Source organism: Coffea arabica, chromosome 9e, assembly GCF_036785885.1.
Source record: "Coffea arabica cultivar ET-39 chromosome 9e, Coffea Arabica ET-39 HiFi, whole genome shotgun sequence".
Classification (NCBI taxonomy): domain Eukaryota; kingdom Viridiplantae; phylum Streptophyta; class Magnoliopsida; order Gentianales; family Rubiaceae; genus Coffea; species Coffea arabica.
The window spans coordinates 10,956,915-10,967,622 of record NC_092327.1 but is presented as its reverse complement, the minus strand read 5'-3'; the positions used below and the strand labels follow the sequence as shown (position 1 = coordinate 10,967,622).

At 34.6% G+C, this 10,708-nt stretch overlaps 1 long non-coding RNA gene across 1 annotated transcript; it reads left to right on the top strand.

Annotated features, from left to right (window-relative positions):
- The first annotated feature begins 360 nt into the window (after positions 1 to 360).
- On the top strand, positions 361 to 5,001 carry LOC113709553 (uncharacterized). Its single transcript, XR_003452735.2, has 3 exons — positions 361 to 414; positions 4,440 to 4,561; positions 4,907 to 5,001. It is a non-coding gene; the product is annotated as an uncharacterized lncRNA (long non-coding RNA).
- The last annotated feature ends 5,707 nt before the right edge of the window (positions 5,002 to 10,708 follow it).

The following is a 10,708-nucleotide window of genomic DNA, read 5'->3' as shown; positions in this document are numbered from 1 at the left end:
TGTGATTTGTTGTGCTCTTTTTTTAAAAAATAAAAATAAAAATAAAAATATGTGTCTGCATATCTTGTTTAATTCAAATCATGTGTGTTTATGGTTGGTTGTTTTTCAGTTGACTTGGTTGAACCTTCAGCTGGAAAAGATGTGGCCTTACATCAATGAGGTATATTTAATCTCAATAAATATGCAGGCACCTATTTTACACTTTTCTTTTCTTTTCTTTTTTTGGATTTTGGATGGTTAGTATTGATTTTTTTCGTAATGGCATTGTGATATGGATAATTTTGGGGGCATAGGTGGCTTCAGAGCTAATATAAACTAATGTAGAGCCAATTTTGGAGCAATACAGGCCGGTATTGTTGGCTTCATTGTCATTCTACAAGTTCGCACTGGGGATTGTTGCTCCTCAATTTACTGGTATGAAAGTCTTGATTATTGAAGTACTTTTAGTTTTGTGTGTCTATTCAGTAAGTTTTAGTTAATTTGAGATTTGCTTATTTATTGGACATTCCGTAAATTTGTTTGCATTATCTGAGGTGAGTAATGCTGAAAGGAACATAATGAAGAAGATTAGAAAGTTTTGTAACGACCCCACCTCCCCCTAAGGCGAACCAGAGGGTTCGGCGGACCGCCTGCCCAGCTCTCGCCGGGACTCAGTCGTTCACTACAATCCTCAAATGAATTACAAGAATAAACCTCAAATATTACAATATAAATCTCCAATATACATCAAATTCTCCAAAAATTACAAGTCATAAGCGAAGCGGAAACAATTCCCAACTATACACAAAATGATTCCAAATCCAAATTGTACAAAACATAGGCCATCCAATCACGTGCACAAGTACTACAAGCCCTTCCTTCGCCTTGAGCCCTGTGGAGGGGAATAAAATATTTTTGGGGTGAGCTAGAAGCTCAGCGAGTAACCAGAAAATCAGTAATCAAATCTGTTTAACAATGGTTCATTTCAATGATGTCGTAAATCAAATGATAAGTCTAGAAACAATTACAACGTTTACAAAACATTAAATATGGAGTATCAATAATTCAAGAAACAGGTGCAATGGAAAGCGATAGTAACATTCATGAAAAGATACGTTCGTTCTCCTGTCATTTCATTGCATTTTTGGTTTCATTCGTGCATTCATTCACCCCGTCCCTGGCTTTTGGCCAGGCTCCACCAACCTACAAGGTAATACTCGAGTATACCGAAACGTTCACCCAAGTTCCTAGTCGCCCGACCGAGTCCGCTTCTGGCTCGAGACGACCGGTAACAAGGGGCAATGGCCAGTTCAGCCCAAAAGGCTTACATTCATGCGCAAGTAGCATTTAATCATTAATCATTGAAAATTTCATATTTATTTAGGTCGAGTGCGATAAAGTACACACTCGCCTAGAAAACTCGTTTTAACAATCATTGAAAGCAAAATCAATAATAACAAGACACTGATATGCAAGCACGCATGATATGTAAGAAAACAGTTCCAAAATTAAATTTGGAAACAGTTCAAAAGTAAATAATGCAAGAAACGGTTCATAAATAATTTTAGAAATAGTTTGAGGTCACTCACCTCCATGGCTCAGAAACCATCCATCATATATCATTGCCTTGCTCAAATCCGAGTCTTAGATCACAAACTCAATGCAAACAAATCCCTTCAAAGTTCGGACAACACTTCCCCTAAATTTCTTTACTTTTCCAGCCATCAAGGCTTCATTATTTCCTCAGCCAGTCCCAAAGGTACACACACAACAACAAGTTCATCTAATAGCCATTCAGCAAGCTCCAAGTAGTACTAGTACAAGTCAAGCTAGGGAAAAGTCCGGAAATGAAAATTAAGCTCAAAACCAGAAAAATAGTTTTGACGTCATTTTGCGGTAATGGTACCAAAGGCCCTACGATGGTCGGATGAAGGTGCAAGACCCACCATTTCGAAGCTAAGAACCAGGGCTACAACAATGTAGAAGGCCACTCAGTCCAAATCCTAGCACAACTAGGTCAAATATGCAAAATACCAAACCAGAACCGTAATTGCAGGTTTACAAATTACACTATGCTGTAATCAGTACAACTCAGTCTAAACAGGTCCAAATGCAGAAATTCCAAAGGCATATGGTAACTAGGACATCAAGCTACATTTCATCAGAAGACCTCAATACCCAAATCCAAAAAAATTCCAGTCAAAACAACCCATTTCAGACGCAGTTCTAACATCCTGATGAACCCAGAACAGCAATAGTAATTTCGGCTTATCTCATTCTACACTACTCCAAATGACCTGAAATTTTACAGGCACTCTTAAAACATCAATACCTACAACTTTTATGTTTTGATCCAAGGCCAATTAGGCCTCGAACCATATGATACAAAACCGGACAGAAAGGGGGTTATGAAACCCTAACTTTCTCAAATTCCTTCCAAACCCAAAATTGGTTACAATTACCAATCATGTACACCTACTATAGTCATTAGCCATCAATTCCAACCATCATAGATAACCACAACATCATGATCACAATTAAACCAGAAAATTCATCAATAAATTGAAAACTTCACCAATTCCTCTCAAACCAAGAAATAAACCACAAATTCATCACTTTAGCTACCATTAAGCACAACTTAAGCTTCATTAAGTGTAGGAGGAAGTTCATTCACCACTCACCTAGTAAACAAGAGAGGGAGAGTTGTAGGACACCTTAGCTTCTCCAAAAACTTCACCAAACTAACCACTAACACCAAATGGAGAGATTTTATGGAGTAGAAACAAGATCAAGCAAGTGTTTTGGAGGATTTGAGCTAGATAGTTGCCAAGATTTTGAAGAGTTTCTCTTCCTTCTTTGCTAGAGAGGGCCGGCCACCAAGGAGGTAAGAAATGGTGATTTTTGTGGTAATTTTGAGATATTTAATCAATGGGTCAAATAAGTCCAAAAGGTGAATAGTTGTCATAAGTCATATCCAATATAATGGTGACACTTGTCACCTCATTAATGCATTCCTATCCTTCTTTTTTCCTCTCACATCAATCACTTCACCTCCTCTATTTATCTCTTAACACCCGATAAATTTCACCCAGTATCCGAAACTTAACCTTATTGGTCGAATTTTTCCGAACTTTTCGCCCTAGTGGGTCCCACATCCGGTATACACTCTTAATTTCTCAAAACCTATTTGATACTAGAAAAATCATCCAAAAACTATATCTGCTCCTTAAAAATATCTAGAAAATTTCCCTACTAAAGAAAACGCAGAAAACAAGCCATTTAAATAAATAAAACCCTAGAAAATGGGAAAAGTACGGGTTCTCACGCTTATACTTTTCGGGGCGTCACAAGTTTGACCAGTAGCTGATAGTAGTATAATTTTCTTGTTATTTTTGCTTAGTTTTTTGTGAATAAACTATGGAGTAGTTTTTGAGTTATAGGCTGAAGGAAGTCATTTAGTTATTCACAATTGCAATATTTAGGCTATTGAGTAGGACCGAAATAGCAAGCTACAATTCTTGTGAACCGAGTTCTCAAAAGAGATGGGGATCATTTGAAAAGAAATCTTGATGAAAAATTATTTTTGGTTTCCACGTCAACATCACCGGTGATTATGTATTGAGAATTGGAGGTAAATGAGATTTTAGTGCATCCAATCACATTTCTTTTACTTATTGGCTCATTAAATTTTATCTCTTTGAAGTTTATTAAAAGTTTTATTACGATTTCTTGAAATACATGTAATTGATCAAAGGCTAATAGAGCTAATCATCTAAAGCATCTTAAGTAATAGTTCCATTCTGACTTGCAAAATCTTGCTTTTTTTTATTTTGGAAATTCACTACGAAGAGAAAGGAAGCTTTTTTGAGACCAATCTGTCATTTCCGATAATACTTCCGATTTTGAGAAGTGTCATAGACGACTCCCATATTCATGTTGGCTCTGAAACTCTCTCAATTTTAACAACACTGGTTACAGATTTCCACTTTCATTTTTATCAGGCCTAACAATTAGCAATTTTGTCTCGGAGGTATGCAGAACATAAACTACCAGATACTTTCATGTATTGAATTAGGAACGAATTGCTATCTACCCTATAAGAGGAGTTCTTGCTAGGCTTATAACTGCTGACAGTCTACTTAATGAAGAGAATGCCCTTTGTTCTTTCCTATTGTTGTTGTTCTCCGCATAGAAATGACTATAGGAAGACAACAACAAAGTAGGAGTATCTCCCATAGAGATGGACCTTGCAAATAGAAATATGGTATAGAATTTTCTTTTGACAACCAAATAGTAAGCATCAATTTTTTTTCCTTTTCTCGTCTGAAGCATATGGTTCACCTTTTGATCACTAAATATAAACTACAGGCTGCATTTTTATATACTAACTGTTTGTATTCATAAAGATGGTATATAGATATATTTTTATATCGATACTCAGTAATCAGTTCAAATTTCAGGAGTTTCCATCATTGAAGATGGAAGTGAAGGTATAACCATGGAGCTGGAGATGCAGTGGGATGGCAATCCAAGTATAATACTTGATATGAAGACCTATCTTGGAGTTGCATTGCCTGTGCAGGTATCCTGTGCGTGCTTTCTCATTTTGTCTGAGAGCTAGTGTTTACCCTTTTTCTTTTCCAGAAGTAGCAGAATGATTTACTTTCTAATGGTTCTTAATGCATCATTATATCCATGAGTCAAAGGCCTATGTAACTGACAGTATAATCATAATAAGTATCATTATCTCTGCATCATATTTCATTGCATAAGAACAAAATCATTACAAAAAGAATTTCATGCAACATCTATCTTCAACACAATTTTTTCTTCAGTAGTCCCAATCAATTTGTATATGTTTCTGAAGATTTTCCATTGATTTACTACTTTATCTTATTGCGATCATTACTCATGGTTTTTGACACAGGTGAAGAATATTGGTTTCACTAGGTTGTTCAGGCTGATCTTTAGGCCATTAGTGGATGAGTTTCCATGCTTTGGGGTTGTATGCTATTCTCTGAGAAAAAAGGTTAAAGTCTATTTTCTAAACTAGATCAATCTCTTGCAGGTCCTGGAAGTAAAAATTAAGTAGGGTTTTAATTGGAGAAAATTCTAGAAACTCATGTTTCTGCACCTTTGTTATGTGTAGTGACATGAATATGTAACTGTTGCATTTCTACATGGTGGAAAATTTTCCACTGTGTAATGTTGGCTGCACACATTTACAATAGTAGTCTGATAATCCATAAGTATGGCATCTTGTTCATTGGTGCAGTAAAGTAGCAAATGTATGTTTATTAGGGTATGAAGGTCGGTATATACTTGCAAGTACAAATGCTGAGAAAGTTCTCGCCATTAATCGGTGTGCTGAATGACATTGCTGATCTTTAACAACTTAAACTAAGTCAACAGTGGATACTCTATGTGCTAGAGCTAACATATTCCTCAGATGAATAGATTTTAAACAAAATGTTGCATGACTCTATCTGGATTTGTTGCACTCGTGGTGATCTCTCTCTCTCCCTCTCTCTTGCACACACACACGCACACAGAGACACGCATATGTACAGAATGCACACATACATAGAAACAGACTCAAACAAACCAAATTTGGTACATATACATGCTGAATGGGATACCCATTTTATGCATAATCATGCATGCTCTTTTGTATCTGTGCATATGGTGATATTTTTTGCTTACTTATCCTTGTTTGATTTGCAGAAAAAATTGGATTTTACTCTTAAAGTAATTGGTGGTGACATATCGACCATTCCTGGCCTTTCCGATGCCATTGATGTATGTTTTAATTCTATTATCAAATTCTGTTTATAGCCGAGATCAGGATATTCTTAAATCTTGTTTACTCTCGTCCTAGATATGCACACAATATTTAGAAATTAACTGCAAAACATATTTGAACTTTTATTTCTCTCTGCTATAGCTTGAAATATTTTTGTTTACCATCATGGTGTTCAACCCTTTGAGGTTTTGGTATTAATTGCATAATGGTTGATTAGTGAACTTGGAAGAATTGTATCTATGTGGAAAAGGGTGTTTAAGTGTTTTCTTAATATCTATTACTATACCAAATACTCTTTCCTTAATGTTTGTGCTTTATGTATTCAGGGTACAATATGGGATGCTATTGAAGATTCTATAACATGGCCAATTCGAAAAATTGTGCCCATTCTGCCAGGGGATTACATGTATACAAATGTTGGCTATGCAACTACATTACTGTAGTCTTAGCCATAGTAGTGAAGCAAGATTGTCAGATTTAGAGACATATACAATGAAGCAGAAGGGACTCTGTCACAATTCAGCCAAAGCTGTCTGAACTTTATGTAACTCTAATGATGTAATCAACCATAACAAGATGAAGTGACATATAGGTTGATGGGACATCTAAACATGAGATAATCAGGGGCATATTAAAAATAGATAGGGTCTTTAATGGAACAATAAGACAAGCAAGGGGTGGTGGGGGAGAGTCGGGTGGGATTGTGACGAAGAAAATTGAAGTGTTGGTGTCTTTTTCTGCTACTCAAGACAATATTGTGGCTGAAGATATCAGTCCACTGGTTGTTAATTCTAGGGTGAATTAATACGATCAAACATGTACAATATGGTTTTTTTGTTCCAGTTTCAACAAGTTCTCATACTGATGCAATGCCATATTCTAGTAAATATGATGGGGTAGCTGGCATGTTGGGTGCAATAGAACCCAGCAGCGTTCTAAAGCGGCATGCAGACTAAATTGGCTTGACTGACTCTTGTTAGCCCTTTTGAGTTCTTAAATTGTACCATGGCCTGAAATTCAAGGTTGCAGTTGTTTGCTACTCTGCTTTACCTACATTTTTTGCTTGTTCGATGGTTGGTCATTTTTTTACGGAGTTGGAATCTTGGAGAATTGCCTTTCCCCTCCCCTCTCCCCCTTCTCCCCTCCCCCCTCCCCCCTTATGTGTTTCTTGGATCCTTGCTTTACTAATGCTTTTGAGCTATATGCAACGGTCTTAATGCTAATTTTTTCCATATTTTTTCCTTGTATGCTTTGTTCTTTCCCTGATGCTAAATATCCGGCTGTGATTGTTTGCTGCTTTTTGATGTTTTGTCTTTTCTAGTGTTCTGTTTGATTTTCTTTTGGATTTGTCATAAGAGATTTTAAAAAGTAGGAATAAGTTTTTGGATAACTCATAGTCTGTACCCATAGCATTTTAATTTCACTATTCAACTCGGTTAACTCATAGTCAACTAAACATGAGAACCTAATCATTTTTTTTCCAAGTTATTATAACCACAATTGGATCAATATTGCTGTGTACAATGAAGATGCTTCCTTATTTAGTTTAGCATTTTCCTTTTTTGTCCTATGAAGCATAATATATACATATGGTCACACTCTATGCTTCTACACTTAAATGGAAAATAGCAAACTTGATTCTCATGCTAAACAAGTAATGGAGTGAGATAAAAGAAGAATTACCCAAGTTCCAGCTAAAGTATCTCTATACCTCAACATTACTTCTTTTTTTGTCCTATGAAGTACAATATATATTCTAATCATCATATCATATGCTTTTCCACTTCATGAAAAATGTTGAAATTTATTCTCACTCTAAACAAGCAATAGAGTAAGATAAAAGAAGAATGGAGTAAGATAAAAGAAGAATTACTCAAGTTTCAGCTAAAGTAGCTCTATATCTCAGCATTACTTCTTTTTTGTCCTATGAAGTATAATATATTCTAATCGTCACATCATATGCTTCTACACTTTATGAAAAATGCTAAACTTTATTCTCATTCTAAACAAGCAATAGAGTAAGATAAAAGAAAAATTAACCAATTCCTATTTTCGTGAAACAATTTTGCCTCCTACTTATTCATGTATATTTATATTTAGTTGTGTCCACAAATTATTAACCGACAAACATTTTTTTTCGATGAATCCATATGTCTAAGTGGGACTTTGGATTGTCAACCTTAATCTATATAGCTCAGTGATATTTTTCCCTCTGTCAACTGCCATGCATATTCATACTGATATACAAAAAAAAAAAAAAAATTGCATATAGAAGAATGCATCGAAATTCAATCACTCCATTAATCCGCATATTTTGCAGGGCATATTGTCTTTAGTCACCTACATACATCACGCGTTTTATACCTCCTAGTATGTAGCAAAATTAGAGGAACATAACCGATTAATTCCCTATGTCTTTTGGTTGGGGTTGTTAATACATTAGTTCCTATTGACAATTAATTATTGCTGAGAGTAGTGCCAATTTCTTTTTTGCGCCTTTTTTTAGGTTTAAAACCTCTAACAAGATAGAACTAAGAAAGAAACTTGCTTGGGATCTTGGCAGGCTCTTCATTGAATGGTATTGAGTATTTATAATAAGAAATTATAGCAATTACTACATCATGGCTGAACGGTTGACCTTTGTACTTCTTTTGTTACTTTGCTGGCGTTCTGTTTCTCTGTGTTATTGCTTTTTGAGGAATAGAATCCATGAGAATGTTTTTGCGTTGGTATGGTTTCTCTCTGGGACTGAGGTCGGTTATTTCTTTTCCCTTTGGCTGATCATTTTTTTGTAAATTAAGATTTACTTGATTCTATTTGCTTCAAATTTGTGTTGGCTTTGTAGGCAAAATTTGAAATTAAGTAAATATATTGTAGTACACAACTGTAAGAATTGGTGCAAATCTTGGTCAATGTGCATTTCTTTGGATATCATGTTTAATGGATCAGAACTAAAAAGGAATATGTGTTATCTTAATATCACATATTCTTTTGTTTGAAACAACTTATGTTTGCTCTTGAGCAATTTTCAACTGATATCTGTAGAAGCCTTTTGGGAATGGTAAAATTGTAAAAGCATTAATAAAATAAAGTGGACAAGTGTGTGTTACAATTAGAATATTCTATTATCAGGTTTATCATATTTGATGACTATTTCTTTGCAAAATGTACTATTATTTGTTCAATGAAAAATCCTCTCTAACCACAGGCAGCAAACACCCGCACAATGTGCAGGCACTCCCCCCTAGTATATGTATATATTTAAAATAAATTAATTGAAATAATATGCCACCAAAGTGATCTCTATTGTGAAAATTAATTTATTTTAGAATATAACTAGTTGGGTACTTGCAATTTTGTGAATATTAATCGACCCAAAGGGAGGTCAATGTTTAACAAGATTGCATGTGCATTTATGATAATAAACACGTGATATTTATTTGAATTTTTACATGTGAATTATAAATTAGCCCAAAGAAAAATTTATTTTTGACATGTTCTTATTGTTAGTGTTTATTACTGTGTCAAGATATTACTTAAAAGTTAATTTTTTTGTTTAAAGACGAAATATTAATGGAATATTAGTATCTTGAGATGGAGTAACCTTTATTTGAATTTATTATTATTTTGGTCTATGTGAGCTTATTTTAATTATTTGATATTTTTTGTCTAGTTGTAAATGATCTTGCAAATATAACTACCAACATCAGTAATATTATTATGCTGAATGGCACAAATATCAAGTCTTGGAAAGAAAACCTCTATTTCTTGGAGTCATGGATTTCGACCTTGCATTAAGGACTGATTCTCCCCCACCTCTTATAGATCAGAGTATCTCTGATGAAAAGAAGGATTAAAAAAGGTGGAAGAGATTAAATTTCTTATATTTGATGATCATTAAAAAGGCCGTTCCAGGTGCATTTGGAGATAAGTGCCTTCTTGGTACATCTAGTTTCAATGAGATATAGTGGTAAAGGTAATATCAGGAAGTGCATCATAGATATGTCTCACCTTGCTTCTAAGTTGAATAATCTTAACTTAGTACTCTCTGAGGAGTTACTAGTGGGTCTGTTTTTTATATCTCTTTCTACAAATTTATCTAATTTACGGTGAGTTATGTGAGAACCCGAAAATTTTCACATTTTCTAGGCATTATTTTATTTTTACCTACATTTTTATACTTGCCTTTAAAATATTAAGGTTTCTATGCATTTTTATAAGTAAGTACAGTTTTAAATCATTTTCCTAGTATAAGTTAGTGTACGTTAAATTTGAAGTGCGTTATAGACGTGGGACCTGCTAGTACGATAAAACTTTGACAACTAGGTGATAAGGTATCAAGGGATATTATTATACAAGGTGCTAGAGGATAATTAGAGGTTTGTTATATGATGTAACCATTGGAAAGGATTAGAGAAAACACTAGAAAGGCCAAGTGTCACTACATCATTGGAGGTTGGACTTTGACCTAATTTTCTTCACTTTACTAAAACAAATTTTGACCCAAAATATCCTCCATTTTCTTCTTCTTGGCCGGCTATTTTGAGGAGCAAAACAAGAGAGAAAAACTCCATTTTCTACTTCACTTGCTAGCTTGGATCTTGTGTTTTAGCCAACCAAATTTGAAACTACTCCATACAAGTGATCACTAAGGAAGCTTAAAGGCTTTGGTGGAGTTATTTTGGAGGAGGAAAGACTAAGCTATCATCTTTCTTGAGGTTACAAGGCATATTTGGCTAACAACTTTTCCCTACTTTCAATATGTGCAAACTAGTAGCTTATGGTTGAGATTTTGATAGTTTTATGCAATATTTCATGAGTTGAGGTGGTGATATGAAAATTTTCAGTTTTATGGTGTAATTTCTGCTCACATGTGAAGTTTAATGGTTGGCCATGATTTATTAGCTTTGATATGTTAAAAATCTA